The following is a 12,906-nucleotide window of genomic DNA, read 5'->3' on the forward strand; positions in this document are numbered from 1 at the left end:
TGGCGGCCCAACTCGACAAGTCGGGTCAACTGGAAGTTGACTTTGACTTTGACTTGGACTTGGTCAGGGGTAAAATAGTCATTTTACCCTAAGAGTAGATATCAGATTATGACTGAGTGTTTTGTGGGGATTATAGCCGGAGGATTTCCAGAACATCAGCAGACAGAGATTTTCCGCACAGATTATCAGCAGCTACTCGTACGAGGTGAGTTACCTTCCAGTAGTCGTAGGTCTACGGCCACAATGTCGACCCCCCAGTAGGAGTTGTATGATAGATGATCGTCTTTGTGATATCATCTAGGTTTGCTACTACCTAATATGTTATATGCTGGTATGATATGTTATATGTGATAGTAGTAAAGTTCGGTTGTTAGGACCGAAGGGTAGGTAAGGCACCCCAGATATGTTTGACAGTATGTGATGATAAGTTTATATGATGGTCTGATATGTTATATATGATAGTGGTAGTAGGAGGGGAATAGTCTCCAAGTTCGGTTGTTAGGACCGAAGGGTAGTTCGGACACCCCAAATATGTCTGATAGTGTGTTTATGTTTTGATATATGTAATAGTAGCAGTAGGGGGTGGAATAGTCCCCGAGGGTCGGTTTTTAGGATTGATGGGTAGGTCAGCACTCCAGAATGGCTTGACATGGGTAGGTTAGCACCCCATAATGGCTTGACACGGGTAGGTCGGCACCCCAGAATAGCCGTACCGGGTAGGTCAGACACCCCAGAATTGCCCGGCAGTATGTATGTTATATGATTGTATGGTATGCGGTACGATGGGGGAACTCACTAAGCTTCGTGCTTACAGTTTACAGTTTTGGTTTCAGGTACCTCTTCAGCGAAGGTGAAGGAGCTGGCGCGGTAGCAACACATCATACACACACGCATTGATTTTCCGCACTTGAGATATTCTGGGATTGTACTCTAACATGTTGCTATTTTATGATTTGGGTTTTCAGACATGATATATTTTTACATAGTTCTCTTATGAATGTTTTTATAATCAGTTAATTAAAATGAATTTTTTGGACTCTAAATTTAGGATGTTACAAGTTAGTATCAGAGCCCTGATTTGAGGGATTCAGACACACCCTCGGGGGTGTCTGGACTCAAATCGAGGGATTAAAAGCTTTTTACAAGAAAATGGTTTTCTAAAAGATAAGTTAAAGGAGTTTGAGAAAGAACGAAGTGTGTGATGTGCGCGACTGGCCGAGCTCAAGTAAGTATTCCCCAAAGTACCCATTCAAGTTTATGTTATGTTTATCAGCTTCAGTAGAATAGCATGCTAGAATAGGACTAAGGATCTAGGAATGATGCCTTATGTGCCTGCTTTATGTGTTTTAGCTTATGAGAATTGCATGCTAGTATTGAGTAGACAGCAGTAGGATAGTCTATTTAGGTTATGCATGATTGTATGAGCTTAGCATTGTATGCTAGTACAGTTTCCTGTTATAAGGATAGGATTGCTTGAGATCGTTCCCTTTTGTTTGAATGTTGATTGCTTTGTGCTTTGTGGGACTCTGAGTGATGGGAGTTAGCTATTATGTGAATACGCTAAAGTCACATGTGATCAGGGTTGGATAATCTTAGAGGATTGGATTTGATCCTATTTCGCAGCTCTTGTTTGAGTCCTAACCATTGTAGGATGAGCCCCTTACTCGAAGGATTATCTGGGCCTCGTTGCATGTGATTGTATTCATGTAATGGCTAGTTGGCATTACAAAGGGGCCTTCAACAGCTGAGGGCTGGTTAGGGTGGAGTCAGAGGTACCCTAGGGCGAGCCTAGGATGGGAGTAGCAGAGATCAGTAGTAGTAAAAGGGACTTGGTGGAGTCGAGGCGGTTCTTGAGGAAAGTACGGATAGATGTGGAAGGTAGTATGGGCCCGTACTATTGAAAGCAGAGGATCCGTACTTGAATCGAGGAAGGATGAGGCAAGACCAGGGAACTTGTGATGGATGTGATCCCTATAGATGTATTAGTATCACTGACGGTTGTCATTATGTATTGCAGAATGGTGGTATTATGTCCGAGGCCAACAATTGGCAGCTCAGGAGAGGGATCGGGTTCGGGCTCAGGTTCCGAACCAGTGGATGAGAGGCTACGCGAGTTCATCACGTCCGAGATCACTAGAGGCATCCTTGATGCGACCTCGGTCATCTTTGGGTTGATCAAGAGCTGATGGAGGATTGCCTCCAGGCGTTCAGGAGCGACATGGCGACCAACCAGTCGGGATCACGCACATTGTCCTTTAAGGACTTCAGGGGCAGTGGTGCGCCGGATTTCCATGGGGCAAAGGACCCCATTCCAGCCAGGCGACGAATTGCATACATTGAGTCTGCACGGTTGACCAGCTTCTGCCCCGATGGGTCGAAGGTGAGATATACAGCAGGGTGCTTGAGAGACAGGGCCATAGATTGGTGGGAGTCAGTTGGTGACTCTCTGGAAGCCTCAGCTGTTGAGGCTATGACATGGCCGAATTTTGTGACCCGGTTCAGGGATGAGTTCGCACTTGCGGTGGAGCTTCATCAGTTGGCCCAAGAGTTCTTGGATATGAGACAGACAACGGAGACAGTGGCGGAGATCACCGCCAAGTTCTGGGAGAGGGCTTTATTGGTGCCCCAGTATGTAGGAGATGAGGATATAAGGAGGACCCGCTATCACGACAGGCTGCGAGCCAATATCTGGGTGCATGTCATCTTTTCAGCTTGTCCCACCGTGGATTCCATGATTGCCAGGGCAAGGGAGAGAGAGATTGATTTGGATCACATCCGTAAGAGGAAGGCCGATGAGGGACAAATGATGGGGGCTTCGGGGAAGAAGCCCAAGGGATCAGACACTAGGCCGAAGGGCCAGTCAGGACAGGGCCGCATGAGGCAGCTTGTAGGTTGGGATCGTCGGGATGCTACAAGTGCGGCAAGACGGGGCACTTCAGCAGGGATTGTACTGCCCTTGCAGCTACTGTTCATACATCCGAGTTGTTGTGTTTCCACTGCAACTAGAGGGACCATAAAAAGGTCAATTGCCCCTAGTTGACAGCAGCAGCAGCACCGGTGAAGGCGCCAGCTCCAGCGACCCTGCGGATTATGGATGGCCGGCAGGGCAAGACACAGGCTCCAGTGGTGAGGAGTCGGGCCTTCCAGTTGACTACCAAGGAGGCACGCACCGCACCCGATATAGTGACAGGTATGATTCCTTCTCTCTGTTTTTTTATTTATATGATGCATATGATATTGATGTGTATGCGCTTTTAGGATCGTTCCATGTGAACAGTATTCCAGTTTAGGTATTGTTTGATTCGGGTGCCACCCGATCATTTATCTCTCTTGCGCTTAGCAAAAAGTTTCTTGAGTCTTCAGGCATGTTGGATTTCCCTCTAGAGGTCGAGATTGTGGACGACCGGTCAGTACGAGCATCAGAGGTCTACCAGGATTGTGTTTTGAGGCTGTTGGAGGAACGTTACCTGGTAGACTTGGTTCCCATTCCATTGCGTGGGAACAAGGTTATTATTGGTATGGATTGGTTGAGCCCTAATAGGGCAGTGATTGACTGCGCGCAATAGTTGGTGCAGATCAGGACCTCAAGTGGAGGAGAGCTGGTGATTCAGGGCGAGAGGCCACAACAAGGACTGGTTCTATGTTCAGCAGCGAGAGCTAGGCGCTACCTTCAACAGGGTTGTGCGGGATTCATCGCCTATGTTATGGATACCCGGGAAATAGGTAACGCGGCGATGGGTGATGTGCCCGTGGTACAAGAGTTTGCAGATGTATTCCCTAAGGAGTTGCCTGGGATACCTCCAGAGAGGCAGGTGGAGTTCAGGATAGACCTAGTTCTTGGTACGGCTCTGATAGCTAAGGCATTGTATCGGTTGGCTCCTCCTGAGATGCAGGAGTTGTCTACGTAGCTACAAGAGCTGTTAGACAAGGGATTTATTAGACCGAGCACTTCACCTTGGGGAGCCCCGATTCTTTTTGTGAAGAAGAAGGACGGGTCACATCGGTGTGTATAGAATATCAGGAGTTGAACAAGGTAATGGTGAAGAACCGTTACCCACTTCCATGGATTGATGACCTCTTTAACCAGCTACAGGGAGCATCTTGGTTCTCCAAGATTGATCTGCGTTCAGGATATCATCAGGTGAGGGTCATAGAGGAGGATGTACAGAAGACTGTGTTTCGAACACGCTATGGCCAGTATCAGTTCATGGTGATGCCTTTCGGGCTCACCAATGCTCCTGCCGCGTTCATGGATCTCATGAATTGTGTGTGCAGACCGATGTTGGATCGGTTTGTGAAAGTTTTCATCAATGATATCTTGGTTTATTCCAAGATGCAGGAGTAGCATGAGGAGCATCTGTGAGAGGTTTTGGATACCCTGAGGAGGGAGAGATTGTATGCCAAGTTCTCCAAGTGTGAGTTCTGGTTGTGCGAGGTGCAGTTTCTTGGGAACCTTGTCAACCAGAACGGCATTCTGGTCGACCCGGCCAAGGTGGAGGCCGTGATGAGATGGGAAATTTCGAAGTCTCCATCTGAGATTCAGAGTTTCTTGGGATTAGCCGGCTACTATCGGAGATTCATCCAGGATTTCTCCAAGATAGTCGTACCCTTGACGTGGCTGACAAAGAAGGTCGTAGTCTTTCGTTGGAGGTCTAATGTAGTAGGCAACGTTTGAGACACTGAGACAGAGATTGTGCGAGGCGCCGATCTTAGCCCTGTAAAAGGGCGTAGAGGTTTTTGTTGTGTACTGTGACACGTCTATTTCGGGTTTGGGCACAGTATTGATGCGGAGAGGGCATGTCATCGCCTATGCTTTGAGGCAACTGAAGCCTCACGAGGAAAACTATCAGACGCATGATTTGGAGTTGGGAGCTGTTGTGTTCGCCCTCAAGATTTGGTGTCATTACCTTTATGGGGTTCGTTGTACCATTTACACAGACCATAAGAGTTTGAGGTACCTCATGGATCAGCCGAATCTGAACATGAGGCAGCGTCGGTGGTTGGACGTGGTGAAGGATTATGATTGCGAGATCCTTTACCACCCAGGGAAGGCCAATGTGGTGGCCGATACGCTTAGCAGCCAGGCATCGCCGATCCGAGACATTTGCATGCGGATGATAGTAGTGACTCCACTATTGGAGCAGATCCGAGAGGCCCAGCAGGAGGCCATGAAGGAGGAAAGTCGGAAGAGCGAGCATATAGTGGGACAGGTTTCCTCCTTCGACTATGATAGCCGAGGGTTATTAACACTACACCGTATGGTGTGGGTTCCATGCCACAGGGGTGTGCGCCAGGTCCTGATGGAAGAGGTGCACAAATCCTGATTCTCCATTCATTTGGGGGCGACGAAGATGTATAAGGATCTTCATCTAGACTAATTATGGCCCTGCATGAAGCGGGATGTAGAATGGTATGTTGAGCGATGCTTGACCTGCAGGAAGGTCAAGGTCGCGCACCAGAGGCCACACAGAAAGATGCAGCCGTTGGATATTCCCATGTGGAAGTGGGAAGATATTTCCATGGACTTCATCACCAAACTACCCGGGACCGCGTGGGGAGTGGATTCTGTATGGTTCATCATGGATTGGTTGACCAAGAGTGCCCATTTCATACCGATCCAGGAGAGTATCTCGGCCGAGAAGTTTGCCGACATCTACATTTGAGAGGTGGTGGCTCGACACGGAGTGCCAGTCTTCGTGATTTCTGACAGGGATGTATGTTTCACTTCCAGGTTCTGGAAGAAATTCCATGATGAGTTGGGTACTCGTCTGCACTTTAGCACGATATTTCACCCGCATACAGATGGTCAGAGCGAGCGGACCCTCCAGACTCTAGAGGATATGCTGCAGGAATGTGTGTTAGATGTGACATCCCCAATTTCACGGCCATAAAAGACCGATTTGTTTATTCTTTGTTTTTAAAATCCGAGTAATATTTTAAAGAAAATAGTTGCGGAATTTGTTCCCACAACAAAATATGATAAGAATTTATCAAAGCATTTCTTTAAAGAAATGTATTTTCATTATATAACAAAATCTCAAGATGTCATGTTCAATACAGACCAAAAGCATAAATAGAACAAAATAGACCTTACAACAGTTATTCATAACTACTGACCTATAATTCAAAATCTCTCGTTATGTCAGCCAACTTATGCTCTCGTGCCATAACCTGTAATACAAAGAAAACTGAGAGGGTCAGGCTTGGGAGCCTGGTGAGCATATAGGGTTTTCATCCCACAATGTTATATCATATATTCATATAAATAGAACATTCAAACTTGTACAATATCACCATATAAAGACAACTCTTATCCCACCCCATTGATCCTCACAACGACACGATCTAAACTCTCGTATCTAAAATTTTCCTCTTTACCTGATCCCTATTCACGGATCTAAACCTATCATCTTCACCCGATCCATACTCACGGATCTAAAACTAACCTTTTCCCCTGATCCATACTCACGGATCTAAAATTAACTGATTCATACTCACAGATCTAAAACTAACCTCCTGATCTGATCTATACTCTCGGATCAATAATTGTACCCAATCCATACTCCCGGAATAGGGACAATTAACTATACCTTAATCCTGATTTGATCCATACTCCCGGATCAATAACTGTGCCCAATCCATACTCCCGGACTAGGGATAATTAACTTAGTCTTAATTCATATCTGATCCATACTCCCGGATCTATAATTGTGCTCAATCCATACTCCCGGACTAGGGACAATTAACTTAGTCTTAATCCATACTCTCGGACTAATAGCAAGTTTATCTCTTTACCCAATCCATACTTCCGGATCTAAAACTAACCTCTTAGTTTAATCCATACTCACGGATCTAAAACTAACCTCTTGATCTGATCCATACTCACGGATCTAAAATTAACCTCTTAATTTGATCCATACTCACGGATCTCATCTACCCATGTCCTATCCAACATATTTGTATATATAAAATACATATACAGTTTGACTCATTTAAAACTATATAAAACATCCATTCCACACCCATCTCAAATAAACAACAATATATAAACACATAGCACGTATTTCATAGCAAATACTTCATATTTATGTGTTAGAAGAGAGTGACTACACACTCACTTAAAACATATACTTAATACATTCAAACAATACGTGTATTAATATCGTGTTTATGAAAGGGACTATAAACTCACTTGATCAGAAGATGATTGGACAGCACTACGGCTTGCAATGGTAGTATTCTTCGGTGAAACCGGCATATCTTCACACACCGGACTTCTCGTGGGCAGAGCTTCGGCTCGGAAACTCTTTTCTTCATGGGATTTTCGGGCTTCAGGACTTTCTTTGGGTCTCGATGTGATAACCATCAATTTCCGGTCAAGTCAAAGTCAACCAAAGTCAACAAGTCAACCGTTCGACTCATGTTGCACGTGGGTACTAGAGTTTATGTTAGGTAAATACTAAACAACTCGTTATTCTAATGAGAGATCATAACCAAAAAGTACGTACATCCAGATCTCCTTAACCTAAAACTGTGGTAAGTGACGAGCCAAACCGATAAAACAATTTTGCATACTCATCGGGAGTGTGTAAGATCCTTAAACACAGCTTAATGGGGTTTACGGACCTTGCATTGCGAAGCCAGACACTCACAAATGCCACACACGAAACCTCTCTCAATCGTTATCACTCTATCTCTCTAAGTATGTGAAATCTCTCCCGAAACTCTCTTTGTATGAGAAATCTCTCCTAGAATGTGAAATCTCTCCCAAATCTCTCTAAGTATGTGAAATCTCTCCTGAAACTCTCTTTGTATGAGAAATCTCTCCCAAATCTCTCTTTGTATGAGAAATCTCTCCAAGAATATGAAATCTCTCTTTGTATGAGAAATCTCTCCAAGAATGTGAAATCTCTCCCAAATCTCTCTTTGTATGAGAAATCTCTCCAAGAATGTGCCCAAATCTCTCTTAAAAGTTCCTTAAACTTTTTATAGTCTTTCGGGCCGTCCCGACCCTTAACCGGGTAAAGAACGGCTTAAAACGGGGTAAAAACGAGAAAAACGAACTTGAGGAGCCGAAACTCCTCTCAAGGAACTGAAACTCCTCTTGGGAACCGAAACCTTAAGGAGTCGAAGCCTAAGGAACCGAAACCCTATGTAGCCGAGACCCCAACTGACAGCCGAAACCGAGACCGGAAGCCTCTCGGGCTGAAACAGGGAAGGGCGAAGTCTCTCGGGCCGAACCTCACTCTCGGTCTCTGCTCCTTCCGCCTCTCGGTCTCTCCTCCTCTCGGCTCTCGGTCTCTGCTCCTTCCGCCTCTCGGTCTTCTCCCCGCCTCTCGGTTCTTTCTCCACTCTCGGTCTTTCCCTTCTCCTCTCGATCCTTTCTCTTCTCCTCTCGGTTCCTTGCCCTCTCTCGGTCTTCTTTCCTTCTCTCGATTCCAACACCAGAGGACCGAACCTCCAACCAGAAATTCGGATTTTTGATGCTTTTCACCCATTTTGATATTTTTAGCATTTTGAGCCCGTTTTTCGTGATTTTAACGCGGGATTTTCTCCATAAATTATATTTTTATATAAAAGGCACTAAATATTCATAATTAAATCATATTCTCATGAATATCCTTATTTAAATAATAAAATCTAGTGATGAATAATTAAGGTGGAGTGTTGACTTTGCTTTACCTTATGACACAAGCAACCACTCCCATACCCACTCCATGTCACTATTCACCATCAACCTTTACCTAGTCACATCATTGTACTTTTCCGACCATTTTCCAACCTCACAATTGGTCAAAGGCTAGAAAAGTCTCCTCTCTCCTCACACTTCTCTCATTTTCTCATTCTTCCACCAAAGATCAAACATATCTTCTCTCTCACTTCCTCTCTCTAAAAATTCGAGATTCAAGTCATACTCCAAGACTTTTATCCTTCATTTATTAAGTTACATCATCTCTCTTATGATTATTACACATCCTCCTACTCAAAATCATAAGTTGCTTACACAAACATCATCATATTCTTGTTAGATCTTCGAGTCTTCAAGTGATTCTTCAAGTGTTCTTGAGTTGAACACTTCTTTTCTCCATCATCCATCTTCTGAAATCACTCAAGGTGAGTTCATACCCCTACATTTTAATGTTTTCTCAAGTTTTTAGGGGGGGGGGGGGGAATACAAGTTAAAACACCAATAACATAACCAAACTTTTCTAACAGCCTTCATGAGAAAAGTTCAACTCCATTAACGGACTGTTTTGGACAACTTAAACATTTTTGTTTTCAAAAGTGTACAAGGTGAAAATATTTCAAGTTCTTAGCTTTAAAATGACTACTTCCACATCTCCATACGATTTTTCTACAATTTATGGTGATTTTTACAAAACTGCCTATCATTTCAAACACCAATCCGGACAAGTCTGTGATTATGGACTTTTTCACCCAAGTTGGAGGTCACTAAAAATCATGATAAAAATTATGAGTATACTACAGACATTTTGGGAACTCTCGGAATTTACGGATTTAGTTTTAGACTTCGTATGATTTTTCTATGACTTTTCTAAAACAGCGCAGAAAGGTTAAAATTAGTTAACAGCATATAAATTTCATAACACTTTGTAACATGTTGAGCAAAGTGTTAAATCTTTGGAATTTTCATATATTATAAGTATTTCTTGTAGTAGTATAATTTATATAATAGAAAAACACACACTGAATTTATAAGAATCCTCCATCATAACCATTAGTACCAAACGGAGCAAGATAACCATAGCTATATTGTACTATACATTTGACCTACATAGAAAGGGTTCTTAAACACCACAAAGAAACATACTAAACTATAATAAGTATAGTTAGGTTGCATATACATTTCAAACATTTTAATAAACTATAATAGGTATAGTTTATGATCATTTACATCACTAAAGATTTTGATACAAAAGGGGTACCAATACAAAGTACCGGGTTATTAAACAAAAAGGGGTACAAATACAAAGTGTCGGGTTTCTATACAAAAAGGGGTACAAATGCAAAGTGCCAGGTTTCTATACAAAAAGGGGTACCAATACAAAGTACCGGGTTATTAAACAAAAAGGGGTACAAATACAAAGTGTCGGGTTTTTATACAAAAAGCGGTACAAATATAAAGTGCCGGATCTTTATACAAAAAGGGGTACCAATACAAAGTACCAGTTTTTTTTTATACAAAAAGGGATACAAATACAAAGTGTCGGATCTTTATACAAAAAGGGGTATAAATACAAAGTACCGGGTTCACATAAAGTAGTTATTATGACATTAAAACTATATTTCATCTAGAATTATTAGATTTCAATTATAATCGTTGAACGAATATGTTCGAGTCGTATAAGATTTAGTCTCGATTGGCTTAGAATTTGTGGGGCCCGCCTCATCTCCTGTTCCTTGTTTGGTTGTGGACCTAGGGCAGACCCATTATATTCAACGTTTTATCTAACTTAAATCTTATATAACCTGTATACGCTGTACGATTATAGGAGAAATCTACGAGTTATTCTAGGGTTCATTTACACATCATATAGGAATATTCTGTTCATACTTAACTAAGAAAATATTGGATTTTCTGGAAATCAAACTCTATCGATTTTACAATGAAAACAATTTTCTTCCTCAAACAAAACTCTTATGAACTCACCAACTTAATTGTTGACACTTTTTCAAAACTACTTGTATTCTCAGGAAATCAGTGAAATAGGAAAACTTCAGCGCTTTGAGGATGGGACGTTAAACCGTTAACAATTTATTTTTGTCATCATAATGTAATTGATTTTGAAACATGTAAACATATACTTTAGTGTAACTTTTTCAATTATATTTATGATGGTTGTAATTACTTTGAGAACTATTATACTCGTTGTTGTGATACTCTACATGAAGTCCTCCACCCCTGGACATTTCCGCCATCCTTGGTTTGGGGGTGTGACACTCGGGATGATATCGGGGCTTCGGGGGTACTTCTTTGCCGGCTACCCCTTCAAATTTATTTATAGGGCTAATTTCTCATTTTCCACGTTGTGGGCACTTTTTCCACGTCGTGGGCTTGAACATCATTGCATGTGTCATCATCCACTTGCTCTGTCAGGCTCTAGAAGGTGTCAGAAGTCATATCATGTCGTGGGCATTGTTTCCACGTCGTGGCCACTAACACAGCTTTGGGGTTCGCGCCCCGAACTTCAGAAAGTCATAACTTTCGCATACGAACTCCGTTTTCAATATTCTTTATATCCAAACGTAGGTGAGAGTATGATCTACAACTCTCATTTAGGCTCCGTTGCCTAATTTTGACTTTATTTTTAATATATTATAAATATATCACTTTTATATTATTTTTAGTGGGCCAGGACAGGAAAACTCCATTAGAAATTCATAACTTCTTCATCCGACGTCCGTTGTCATCTGTCTTCTTACTATTGGACTACTTTCAATGAGACCTTCGATTCTCATTTAGATTGTTTTGGCTAAAAATCACTCGATCTCATATTCGAGTATTCGGGCTGCATACCGCTAAGTCGAAACTTCGGAAAATCATAACCTCCTCATACGAAGTCAGATTTGGGCATTCTTTTTATGCACACTCTCGGTTTAACATATTCTACAACTTTCTCTTAGATCATTAAGGCTAGATATCGCTCTATCTTAAATTCGTATTTTACGTCATTCAGTGTCGTGCCGGTTCTGTCGCGAAACTTCGACAGGTCATAATTCTTCGTTATAACTCGGATTTCGGCGTTCTTTATATGTTTGGAATCCTTGTAACATATACTATAATTTAGTTAAGATTATTCATTCTAAATAATATTCTATCAAAAAGTCATGTTGGACCGGGGGCGAGACTGGGGTCCCCGTCTCTGTCGGGGAATGTGGTGAGATGGCAAGGGATATGCGCAGCAGAAACCAAAGATCAGAGTGGAGATGATCCTCGGTTGGATTGTACTTTCTTGCATAAGGAAAAGAGAATTTCGTGACTTGCGTGTCACGGGGCCGGGATAGTGGTCACGGGGAGGAAGTTAGTGGGATATTTGGATCATGATTTGGGTGACCTTTGGAGGCTCAGCTGTGGAGTCAAAAGCTGACCTGGTGCTCAGTCTCGAAGAGGGATATGTGATGAGCTAGAGCTTATCCTGATGATGTCGGAGGACACCTCAGAGGGAGTGAATGATTCAGATGCTCAAAGACATGCTTCGGGCATGTGTATTAGATTTCGGAGGGTGTTGCGGCACGTATTTATCCTTGGTTGAGTTATCCTATTTCAACAGCCATCATTAGTGCATTGGTATGCCACCCTTTGTGCTGTTGTATGGGAGGAAGTTTTGGATCCTCATTTACTGGGGAAAGTGTTGATTCGCGGAAGTGAAAGTTGTAGTGAGAATGGATGATTTGGAGTATGGTGGTCGAACACTGTGTCTGTGACAGTGGTATGGAATGACATCATGATGGGATGTCTGCTGAGGACGCGGAAGGATTCCGCGGGTGTAGAGCCAAGAGTCTCAGGATGGATGTAGGGATGGAGTCTGGGACTCCCAACTTGATTCTGATCGAGGGTTGTGTGCGTAGTGGTGGTTTCTCCTGGGGATGTTAGAGACGTCATCATTGTGACGGGTTTTCCTAACCCGAGAGTGCGAAGGTTGGTGCGGCATGGGTGTGTGATTGCAAGAAGAGGACTCATGGGAGTTGCTCTGGGATTTAAGAGTGGGTCTTTCCGTCGTCACGGATTGGATAGAGAGGGATTCGAATCGGGGATCCGATGGTTCATGTCTTCTAACCCTTATGGGTCGAGTGATTATTGAGATTTGGGGCAGTGACACTTCATGAGTAATTCTCGGATCGATGTGTGTGGTCATCAGAGGGTGCATCCGGTGCCCGGTTCGA

This window comes from Lactuca saligna, chromosome 9, assembly GCF_052625555.1.
Source record: "Lactuca saligna cultivar CGN05327 chromosome 9, ASM5262555v1, whole genome shotgun sequence".
In the NCBI taxonomy this organism is placed as follows: Eukaryota; Viridiplantae; Streptophyta; class Magnoliopsida; order Asterales; family Asteraceae; genus Lactuca; species Lactuca saligna.